This window comes from Camelus bactrianus, chromosome 14, assembly GCF_048773025.1.
Source record: "Camelus bactrianus isolate YW-2024 breed Bactrian camel chromosome 14, ASM4877302v1, whole genome shotgun sequence".
NCBI classification, from domain to species: domain Eukaryota; kingdom Metazoa; phylum Chordata; class Mammalia; order Artiodactyla; family Camelidae; genus Camelus; species Camelus bactrianus.
This window is the reverse complement of record NC_133552.1, coordinates 51145637-51158592: the sequence shown is the minus strand read 5'-3', so window position 1 is coordinate 51158592 and position 12956 is coordinate 51145637.

Sequence of the window (12956 nt, the reverse complement as noted above, 5' to 3'; positions counted from 1 at the left end):
AAATATATGAAATTGAAACATAGTGATTACCGATTTACTAAATGCATTTCAACTGAATATTGTGGACAGTTATAAATTGAAATGAATAGAAAATAGAAGTGTTCGACTGAAGATAGCATTTTGGAAACAAATCTGCATAACTCTCATTGGTTTACACCCATGTTCTATTAACATTTCACTAATAGCTGACAAACGCTAAAGTATCACATTAGCAAATGGGCATATGCATTGACATAAAATATGTTCCTAATAAAAAAGTATTCTTTCTTAGACACAGTTATGAAGTCATAGGAATAGCACTTTAGGCTGTAAGATAAAGAAACAATTTGTCAAATACTGTACCTAAATAATTAATTATAGCGATATTTAAACTTTTCAAAACTTGAATTAGATTCAATTGACTATAATCAAAAGCAGGCATACTTTTCCTTTAAGAAAATGTAAGGTAATGTTTGCTATATAATAATAAACTTCTGATGAACAAAATTAAGATACAATTAACAACCAGATCCACCCAGATGGGTATAATTATGTCATTTTAATACTACTTAAAATTATTTTTATATGCATAGGTACTGTTTTCAAAAAATGAATTAACACTATCTTTTTTTTTCATTCTATGATTATATGGTACATATTATTAAATTAGTTCTTTATTTAATTCTATATTAATCTTTGGAACTATAAACTTTAATATAATGACATACTTTTAAATAAGATTTTTAAATGCCTTGGATCCTAGTGTTCATTAATTATTTGATAACAAATAAATTATAGTCTGCACTACCAAATATGAGATTTTTCCATCTCCCAATAATACTCCATGCTTTTATTTAATAGAATTCTTCAGAGTTTTGTGTGTCTGTGTTTGTATTTTTATGTATGTTCCTATATATGTGCAAATTGTTATCTGATGAATTGGATTTCACCTGAAATGTGGGGTTTTCTATGTGAGAGAAAGTGTATATGGTGTGAACATAGTTTTATGATTAATAAATTGAAATGATTGGTTATATTAGAATTTTATTTTCAATTAATGTAGTTCATAGCCATTTAAATATATACTAAGAACCAGTTTGAGGATACATCTTCATAATCTTATATAAAACATAAAATTTTCCTCTTAGAAGCCTTTATTTTTCTAGTACACCTTTTTTTTTTCCTATGTGGAAGCATACATTCTGCTATAGCTACCATTATGTAGGCTGGATTAAATTGAAGTTAATGCATAGAGACATTATGCCACCTGAATTTCTCAACTTTAGAGATCCCTGTCTCTCAGTTTCAGTGTCATGCTTCCAGTCCTATTCACTTTAATTTTTTCTTCTTGAAGTGAAAGAAGGTATTTGAACCTTCCACTGAGTGAGAACAGCTTCACTTCATGATGTTGGAAGATGTAGGGAAAAATATTAGTATTTTCTTACCATGTTTTGGGGTCTTAGAGATAATTAGCCTCCATTGATTTATTTCAAACTGATTTTTAAGTCTTCTGTATATGTTTAAAAATACTCCTACTCAAAATATATGCCGCAGTGAATGTGAATTCCATTTAAATCATGTACACTGGAAAATAAAAATATATATTACTATAAAATCTTTATCTTTACCTGTGTTTTGTAGCTTTTGAATGAAATTCATGTTAGGCTTCACAATATGGATTTTTTGGTATTAAATATTATACAGAACAATTTTCTCTATATAATATTCCATATATTTATTTTTAATAATAGAAGTTGTAAAGAGAAATTATTTCTTGTATGAGAATTACAAATGTAGATTTTTCCTTGTCAATTTAAAAACGCTATTAACAATAGAGAAACTAAGCAAAAAAATATTTATAGAAGAAAATCTGCCTTTGAATTAGAGAATTACAAATTGTTATATAACTCGGGACCTTTTAATTCAGAAGTGTATGATGGAACTAAATAGAAAAAATATGATGAGATATTTAGTATATTGTCAAACTCACAGAACATTAATATAGTATATAGATGTGCATCTTTTCATTTGAATAAGGATTATTTGTCCTAATTGATGAAAGTACACATTTTTTTTTTTTCCTTTCTGAAGTCCTGAATGTTACAAGGAAACATTTGAGTTTGATTATATGGAAACTCAGACAATATACAGCCATTTAAGAACAAAATATATTTTAGAAGAATTTCAGCAAAACTGTTTCACAATTTTACCAATTACTTCTAGTGATACTCCATTGAAAATTAGACTTTTTAAACCAAATGCATTTTTTCATTCAGTTGTACTGTTGCTATCCCAATTCAAACATGTACTGCTGCACTTACAATTTACTGTGAAAACCCCATACACATTTGCGCTATGTGTATGGGGTCTTCCTTTCTTATCTGATCCTAGCATTTGTATCCTGAATCTTTCAGAATGTAAGTTCATGAATAAAAATACAGTTTCTAGAAGCCAGTTTATGTGTATGCCCAAAGTCTCATCAAATGACACTCAAAATTACTAGCTTTCCCCCTTTTTTGGTGCCTCTAAACTTAAGTATATATTCCTATCATCTACCTACCTACCCACCTATCTGCTGTATATCATCTATTATAGTCATTGAGATTCTGCTCTAAATGAGTATATTTATACTTTGAGAGATAAAAGCATCAGAATGTCTGAATACACACATACTCACACACCTATGTAATGAGTACAACTGTTAGCAGGTGATTAAAATTTGCCCAAGGCAAAAACAAACCTACAATTTTCTGATGAAGCTCCTATCTTCAAGAAAAAACACCATACAGACAGTGGGAGAGAGAAGATTTGGACAGAACAGCCATGTAAACTTCGGAATAAATATATTAAGTAAACCTAATGGAAATTTTAACAGTGCTTTGGTAAATAAAAAAGTCTTTATTAAAGTTATATGAGTTATTCACAGTTATGTGAGGCTATGTGAAGAATTTCATTTAAAAATACACTGACACACAGCTTTCTGCTCTCCTTATTTCATCTTAATAGTTATCAAAAGAAATATTTCCATTTTCCATCAAATAACAGCATGTATTTATTTTTAATATACTATATAAGGAAATATACATATTTATATGTTGATGAGTCTATATACAAAGATCATTTGTTTATACTAGTAAATAATTGCATAGATATAGTTTTAAGAGGGCCGATAATCTATTTCTTTGTAATGTTTACATCAGGTTGACACTTAATTATGAAAAAAATATATATATAATCTTACAGTAGGAAAGTGTCTTAAAGATTCCCTAGTTCAACTGAGCATCTTCTATTTGCTATAACTAACTTCAAAGCCAACAATATAAGAATAATCCAGATTACTTCCTACAGGAATATTTTATTTGTCTACATTAGCATGAATTTGATTAAGTATGGTGATAAACCTATTGTTACCCATAAAATTGATTTTGTATAAGGTATGCAGAAAAAGGAAGTTCTTTACTTTCTCAAATATTAAATCATATGAAGATATGTGACAGACATACAAAATAATATATGAACAAAAATATTGTACCAAGTATAAAATCAATCATCAGGAGATTTTAGCTCCTTGTCTAGTTTTCCATTCTTAAAGAACAAGGAGCTATTCTTTCAGTAATCTGAGAAATATGCATTATTTTTATTGAGATATAGAGCATGTGTTTAGGAAAAATAGAATGGAACATATTTATCAGATTAAATTAACTGAAAACTTTCCCTCTGCACTTATGAATCCTCAAGGCCAGTGATGTGCCACGGGGCAAACTGCAGGAGTGGTCTGCCTCAAGGTCAGGCAATAAAAGGTGAACTTCTGTAGAAAATGTTAAATAATAATGAAATAGACTAAAATTCAGCCTCCTGGATATCATCCTATGCACCAGCAATGCAAAACAGCATCAGTGATATTTTTTATTACGTACATTTCTTTTCTGACCACCATTATTGTTCATTTTCTTTCATAATTATTACTGAGAATAACTTTGTCATCTATAGAGGGGCATGTGTGAAAAGTATTTTGATGAGCAGGGGAGGCAGTTTCTGAACTCCATTTCCTTTCTTTTGTTCAGACCAATTCCCAACACCTCCCTTGAATTTTCTACACATCAAAATCCACAGTTTGTAAGTCTGAATGTTCCCTCACATTTAAAATATTCTCTGATGTGATTTATACACTGGGCTATCTTGTTCACCTAAATACTGTTGTCATTTTTGGATAGTATCACTTGTTCTCTATTTATATAGTATACTTTGTCTTGGTTATATTTGTATCAGTCTTACTTCACCATAACTGTCAACTATGGTGGAGCAGTACTATGTAAATTACAATCTCATATTCTCATGGAATTACATTGTTTTACACATTTTGGACATTCAGCATTCCTTATTTAACAAATATTTATTGAGAAAATTGTATGTTTTAGAGTTTTGGCATTAAAAAGACAAAAATAAAATGATTTCTGTCCAGAAAGATAACATAATAGTGCTTTAAATACCAAATATTTTGAGAGATACTCTAGGTATAGTATTTCACTTACTTTCCCTAATCCTGGGAGCTAAGTGCCTGTGTATCATTTTTGAAGTTTAGACAATGCAAAGAGAGAATTACATTACTTATCCATGGTGTCATAACATAAAATTCAGCTTTTTATCCTAAGTACATACTATTGCGATGGCTAGACTAGTGATCTATGTGGAAAAACACAATATACTTTTTCTATAGTTGTGCATATGTTATTTATCTTTATTTGAAGAAATATTTTGAACATGACTTACTTAAAGTAAATGTAGTCTTATCTTCATTAATTAATTCCTAAATTATCTTTTGTGATTTTCAGAATGTTAGGATTTTTTTTCTTTATTTCAGATAAGATGATGTACAATATATAGCTTTCCTGGAAAATATATTCAAATACCTAATTTCTTTGGGCTATAATACAGAGGGATTTTATGCTTTTTTTTTTTTTTAAAAAGGAGCTTTCCATTGACTTACTATTTTAAGAATATGCTAGATTATTTTTAATTTTTTCAATAAGAAAACTTCATAAAATGTTTTAAAGTAACATAAAATCAACATAAATGGAGAAAAAGCAGAGGTACTAAACTTGCCTTTGCATGTCTTCATTCATGTGCTTCCTGTTAAATGACATTTTTCATTGTTAAATGAGTTTAGAAGTTCTCCAAAGAAACAGTAGCTGAAAGAACACAGGTACTAGAACATCCTCAAAGACAAATGGCTGGATTTTATGCATGAAAATCTAAATGATTTTAATTGGATTCAAGTCAAACCACGGTACAAAATAAACTTTATTTTGTGAAATACCTTTTTGAAATGTGCTAAGTATATCCACTTAGCTTCTTTGAAATAGCATTGGCATAAAGACAAATTCTTTTAATATCAAATTAAAGTATGACTCATACTTCATCAAAAAAGTGCCAATTTTGAACTATTCCCTTTTTAAATCATTGTCTACATAGTTTTTTTCTTAACATAAAAAAAGATTTTAACCAGACATAGAGAAGAGTGAGATATCTTTGACTTTTAAAATAATGACTTTTTTTTTCTGAAAATGGCATTCTTTAACTTTAGCTTCCTTTCAAATGCATAGAAAAGCAACTCATAAATTTTTACTATTAATATTAAATAGAATTTTGACTATGGTTTCCATTAAGTAATATAGTTCATAATACTGTTGATGTCACAAATTGGAACTCATGGGTTCTATAAATTTCAGAATTGGTCAACTATTAAAAACAACCCAGAAATTTGAGGTTGAACACATCAAAATTGTCCCTTTTTGCCATATCTACTTATTTCATATTTTTAAAGTCTAGTACCTAGCAGATATGCCATACATGTTAAAAAATGCTATCCTAAAAGGAGCAGAATTTCATCTCCTGTGAAGAAGTATACATATGTGTTTATCCATTTCAGAGGTATATCAACCAATAATGTGTTTCTCAACACAAACAAGTTTTGGACCGTTGAAGAGTATGTGAGTCCCTCTCTTTTTAATTATAATACATTAATTTTTATTTATACATCAAGAAGTAACAATTTTACTTAACAAAAGTATCCTTTTCCTGAATGCTATTAATAAAAACTCATTTTGATGTTCAGAAGTCATCTATATTGAGTTTTTAAAAACATTCATAGAGAACTTTTCCATAAATTATTCTTAGTAAAACCAAAATTAAATATCTTGGTTTTTCTATCAGATTGTGTTTTTATTTGTGAGTCAAGTAGCAGAGAGAGACAAAGACAGAGACAGAAATGGAGACAGAAAAGATGAGGAGGGGCACTAAATACTTTGAGTAAGGTATTTGTTTAATCCTCTAGTCTATTTTTGTCATTAAAAAAAATATATGAAGAAGGCAGAAGGTACAGCTCAGTAGTGGATCTTATGCTTAGCATGCACGAGGCCCTGAAGTCAATCCCCAGTACCTCCATTAAAAAAAAGGATGAAGAATAATGCTTTAATTCTTTCCTAACTCTAATTAGCATATTTGCTAACACAGATTTTTCAGCTGAGGTCATGCAAAAGATATGGGAAGTGCTCGCATATTTAGATGAAAAGATCATGATTAATTTTTTTAAATTCTTCATTTTTGTAACATTTTATGTAATTGATGTTAAACTGTTCATTCATAGAAACTGTATGGCCATGTTTGTTTTCTTAGTTAAAAATATGTTGAGTTAAAAAAAAAAAGTTGAAATGTATGTCTGGGCACATACACAGGATGCTCTAAATTTTATAAATGTGCTTTAAAAGAAATGTTGAATAATTAAAAAAAAATAGAATTTCCCAAATTTTGATTGGTAGTGTTTATTTGCTTTAAATTTTACTGATCTTCTCTCTACATTTAAACCTTATATTCCCAGTTGCATTGCCTTATGAAGAAAGACAACGCACATAATTGTAATTCTACAATCACTGAGAGTTTCACATTAGCATTTCAATTTACCACTTTACTATTTTTTTTATTTGCTTGAATCGAGCAGATTTTTATCTACTGCAGAAGATAACTATCAAATTTTGACAGAAAATATACTGTTTCATGCCATCAGAGAACCACTGAAGCAACCTGAATTTAATGGGACAAAATTCTGGAAAAGTAGCACCACAGAACAATGAGTTGCAGTGGCCTTTTCCCCTAGGGGATTTGCTGACTCGAGGAGTAAGCAAGAGCGTAAGGATCCAGGCAAAAGTTCTAGACAAAACATGGCTAAAAAGACTCAGAGAAACCAGTAAAGGCTGCCCCTCTCCCTGTGTATGTAGTCACCAAGGACTTGAATCCTTTCTAAGTACTCAAAGGCTGCACCTAATTATAATTCACTTAATTGGATTTGAATAATGATAAGGCCATATTTCCAAATATGGTTGTGACTGTGATGGCTAATAAAATATCCCTTAATAGTGCATATGACTAATGTTCTAATGCCCCCTTAAAAATTACTTCTTCAATGTGACCAGTGGATTATGAGTCCATGTTTGCTTCCATGTAGCCATGGGATCTTAAATTACCACATAACTTCCTTGATTTTCAGTTTCTTGACAGCAAAGTAAAAATCTCTACATTAGTGAAATAATTTATAAATAAACTTATATAAATAAAAGTTATGATTATTATTGGCATTATTATTATTGTTTGATTATTATTAAGAGAGGACTACATTTTATAGACATATCTCTAGCCAGATGAACAAATGAATATGAAATTATTCAGAGCCCTAATATTAAGCATATTCTAGGATTAAAATATAATCTAAATAAACATATCCTTTGGATTTGTTTAAGAATTAATAACAACAGTGAATTAAATTTTCTGAACTTTTGCTTAATAACATTTTATTTCAAGGATTTGAAATGTCTATAGTTTTAATAGTTTGACTAAACAATTATTCTACATTGTTAAAATTTTTAATATTCTCCTTACCTGAATTGGACTTTATATTACAAATATATTTGTTAGAATCTTTTTATACATGTAAAAAATCAAATGATTACTCCTTTAGTACTATTTTGCTTCTTTATTATACTGGGATTTTTTTTTAATCACACATGTATGACATTATATCATCACATACTCATCAGGCCTGGTACTCTTATAGATCCAAGTGATGGAGTACTGGAAAGAAATATGTTATCAAATATTTTATATTCAAGTTTCTAGACCTTATTTCTAGATTTGCAGATAAATTACTTATTATATTCAGCCACCTACTCAGGTTTGTAAATTATTTATCTTATCTCCTCTGCCATAAAAGCATAGGCCTTTTTTCATTGCTAAATATAACAAGTAATTCATAATGCTGGCACAAAGAAATATTTGTTTAATAAATGAAGAAGTGAAGTATTTTGACACAAAGTTACAAGATGCAATGTATTTGATAATGATGTGGTTTGGCAGCCATCTTGTCTGGAAATAACATTGATAGTTCTTGAAATTGATGACATTTAGAAATTGAACCAAGCCTAGGGATAATTAAATGCCCTGTTTCTAGTCATTTGTTCTTAGGAATAGGCCAGAATTGACCATATTCTGAGAAGTAAATCTATATCAGTACTAAGTAAATATTTAAAAAATATCATGTGGCCATAGTAACCTTCTTAATTATTCCCATAAATGATTTGATGAAACTTCTAAATCTAGACTCAACATGAAACCTCAGAATGAGATAAGTATGCATGTCTTTTTAGAAATATGAATCCTGAGATTTCTTATTTTCTATGCATCTATTATAAATATTTAGTTTCCTTATAATTATTTAGCATCTGTTTTCTTCTACAATGTGGTAAAATCTGTAAATAATTATACATATATGAGTTAGGTTTTGGAACCATACATTTAATATATGATTAATTTTCATTTATTCATTAATATCACACAGGACTAAACAATATTATCTCTATCTAAAGGAAATAGCGTTGCATTTATCTTTTTCATAGTGTGAACTCTCACTGTGTATTTTCAAAAGATGTTTTTCAATCCAATAAGTATATTTGAAACATTTTTCTTCTCTACTAATTGTATTTGTCTGTTACACAGACATGAATGGAAAATAGTCCAGAAATTCAGGCATCAGGGTAATTGTCTTCACATAGTCGAAACTGGATGGAAGATTATTTTTTCCTATTTTCATTTTGTTTTCTGTGCATTTATGTTTTAATTGATTCAGCTAAGTTACAAGTAATCATTACTTTTAAACTCACTTTTACATAGTTTTTTTACAATTAAATTTATTTTAACTCTAAAAATGAATATACGATTTTAAAACAAAGTAATAAATGTCATAAATTAAATATTTTTTACATTTTATGTTATTTATTATAACCAAAATTTATTAAATACATACAAAGATTAATAAATAAGCATAGCCCATGATTAAAAAATTGAAAAGTGAACAGGTTCTGATATTATGATTAAAGTTTTCTTGTTCTGGAGTTTATCAGTTTATTAGGATTTAAAAAAATAAACTCCTTATCCATTTTTCAATATATGGTATACTAATAATTCATTTATTCAATAACTGTAAAATTCTATATGTATATAGAATATAACTATACCATGAATTGTTTATAGAAGAAGTTGTATTACTAAATGGGTATTGTATAGTTATGACTGTACAAGTCAGCAATGTGAGTGTAGTTTCAAACAGATTTTAGGATAATTGTCATCCAAAATTATTAAAAGTCTATTTTTGAGAGAAAAAATGTTCTGAATAAAAGGTCCTGAATTCAGGGCTGATTTTGAGAAATTTATCGTATTATTATGCATACTTTAAAATTTTTCCCAATACTGTAAGTACTCACAAAATCTTGTCTGAATGTCAATTCTGGGTGACAGTTTCCAGCTTTAGCAGGCAGACAAGTTTGCCAGTGTTTTAACAATTTTACTGTGCAAAATCATACAGAAAATGAAACATGTTACCAAAATTATTCCAGGACTCAAACAATTGGAAAGAGTTAGGGTAAAAATTAATAAAAGTCAAATATAGCCTGACAGACAAAATATATAGGAAAAAAAGATTTGGAAGGTACATAACAAAACAGAGTGGGTTCACTGTTGAATTTATTATTGTTTAAAAGAAATTACAAAAAACGTTTCTAAATAATGTCTTTCTTTACAAGATCAATTCTATTTTGACTATGTTTGTTTAACTACATTATTATTCTACATTTTACTTTCCATTTAGGAGTATAAACTATCTGTAATGATACCCAGACAGACAAGGAAAACTCGCTCGAGTCTCATTAACAAAAGGTTGTGACTCACAATATTAAAGCCAATAACTGCAAATTGAGAAACCTTACAATTGTCTTATACGTGATTTGAAAGAGATGGATTAGTTTTATTTGTCATAATTTTCACTTAACTGATTAAACTATGGTATGCAGCCTAAGTTCATAATTACTTTTGTGCATTAAGCAATATTTTCCTACCGAGAAAGATTTTGTTAATCTCTCAAAGCTCATATAAAGAGAGAAATCCTCCATGAAGACTTCTGAAATGAATGTTTCTTTAAAGTTCTATAGTATATTTTTTTATTCCATGGAGAAAAATGTAATTGCAAATTTTAAGAATTAAAAAAACCCTCTTTTTTAGAAGTAATTTTACTGAATAAGAGGTGTAATTATGTATGAACTTTAGAACATTATTTCCTATATTCTCAATCCTGTCTAGTATATGTATATAGGATATCAAATAAAGTTTCCCAAACTCACATAGCCAATATATGGCTATAAATCCTACTTTTAACTAAACTAACCTTGATTCTAAATCCATCCCCTTGTATTACCACATTCAACTGCCTAATATACATGCTTAATTCAGTCTGAATGTATCAAATTGCAGCCACTACAAAGCATATTTTTATTTTATTTTATTTTACTATGACAAATTATAGTCATTACAATAATGGCTAAGCATATCTTTCCTTTTAAATTTGTTTTGCTATGTAAAAACTCATGCTTCCTTATATCATAAATTCTAACATATTTAACTACTTACATTTAATACAGTGAACATATTCAACACAGCTCTTACTCTAATTAAAGTGCCATTATTAAAATGTAATTTATCAATGTAACCATCAAACCATTCTGACATATTTTGTAGTATTAAGTTATGTTAAGATTATTAAATACATATTCACTGAAAGCCCAAAAAGAAGCCACATACTGGTAAATAAGTATCTCAGATTTGTATTTCAATTTCCATTAATGGTAGCATATTTTAAATATCATGCTTTTTACAAGTCAAAAGTGAACTGAAGTAATTTCCAGTTCCTAGCCTATTACATTTGAGTTATATCATTCAAACTTTTGACATTATGTACATGATCACTGACCTGTACATATGGTTTGCAAGTGTTTGAAATAGTTTAAAAAGAAATTATGGAGGAAAACATCAATTCATTAAGAGTTTCACCATGTTATTCAGGAGTGCTAACATTCTGTGTGTGGGGCTCGTGGGGGAAGAGAAAGTGAAGGAAGAGAGAAAAATACTGCATGTGTAGATTTAGTATTGAATAGAAATTGTTATGAATATTTAAATTGTATACATTGTATTACTATTTGAATATTTTATCATCACAGGCATGAGTTAATTTTATATAAAATTAATTTTATATTTCATTGGCATAGTAAATGAAGAATTTGTTAGTATATATAAACATCACACGTATATGTAACAGTTTTGTAGTGGCCTCTTTATCATTCTTACATGAAGGTACATGAGACAAATGTAACTGGTCCAGAAGCTAAAATGAAAAATGAAGAAATGGGGAATGGGAAAACGAAAATGGAGAACTCACATACACATAATTCTTAAAGAAGATGAAAGTCTGTCTTCTATCTGTTCCATTGCTATTTGATAAGAAAGGAGACACTGTAACCTCATATTATTTGAATACCTAAGCAGAGATGACACATCATATCCTCAAAATAGAAGCAGCAGAGAGTCTATTCTTTGTTTTCCAATCTGCCTTTCCAATCTGAGTCTAGGCAAAAGAGCCTAATATCAAACTTACTCGCTGTTCATACTCTAGAATTGAGAGTGCAGAATGTCATAGTCCAGTGTAGGGCAGCTTGATTTGTATTCATCCAACTCATATGTCTATCTACATTAGTGAGGGCCACAATCAGACATTTTCACATCACATAAAACTAGGATATCCATACACATAAGGACACACGATTTTTTTGCCTTCAAAATGGAAAGACTGGTGACAGTCTTTAAATGATATTCAGTTATTTAGTTCTGGGGAAATAGGGAAATGTACAGCAGAGAAAGTTTCTCATTTATATTACACTGTGATATCACTGCAGGTGCGTGCACACACACACACGTACAGTTGGAACCCATCTCTGTAGAGCTCATGTGTAATATAACAAAATTAAAAATTTATTTTTAAACTATCGAAGCACATTATTGTTAGACTAGACAAGTCTATAAAATTATTGTATCAACTCTGCAAAACTTGATAAAGTATCTGTTTCTCTTTTGGTCAGGAATGCCCTGGTCCCAAAGCAACTTGATTTGCTTTGGCGCAGCTCCATTTCTTTGAAATATTTTGATATACGTATTTTTGGTACTAGTCTGTTCACTCCAAAATCATGCAAAATAAATATAATATTTATTATAATAGCATTCCTCATGTGAAGTGACGTGATCTATTTAATAAATTTATACATATAATTTTCATTATCCCTAATTTATTCAAGTGCTAGTAACATAATTTGTATTTTTAATTCTCTTAAATTCATGATATTTTATACTTTATCTGGTGCTGTATTTGTCAATGTTTCTCTTACTATAAAATGTACTTGAAATTTGTGCTTAAAAATGGATTAACGAGACACATACACACGTAAATACACACAAATTTGTACACAATAGCTTTGCACCTGACAAAGTTGAACAAGTGGTGCTTATAGTGAAACAGTAGGTATAGGAGCAGAAAAAATGAACAGGACATG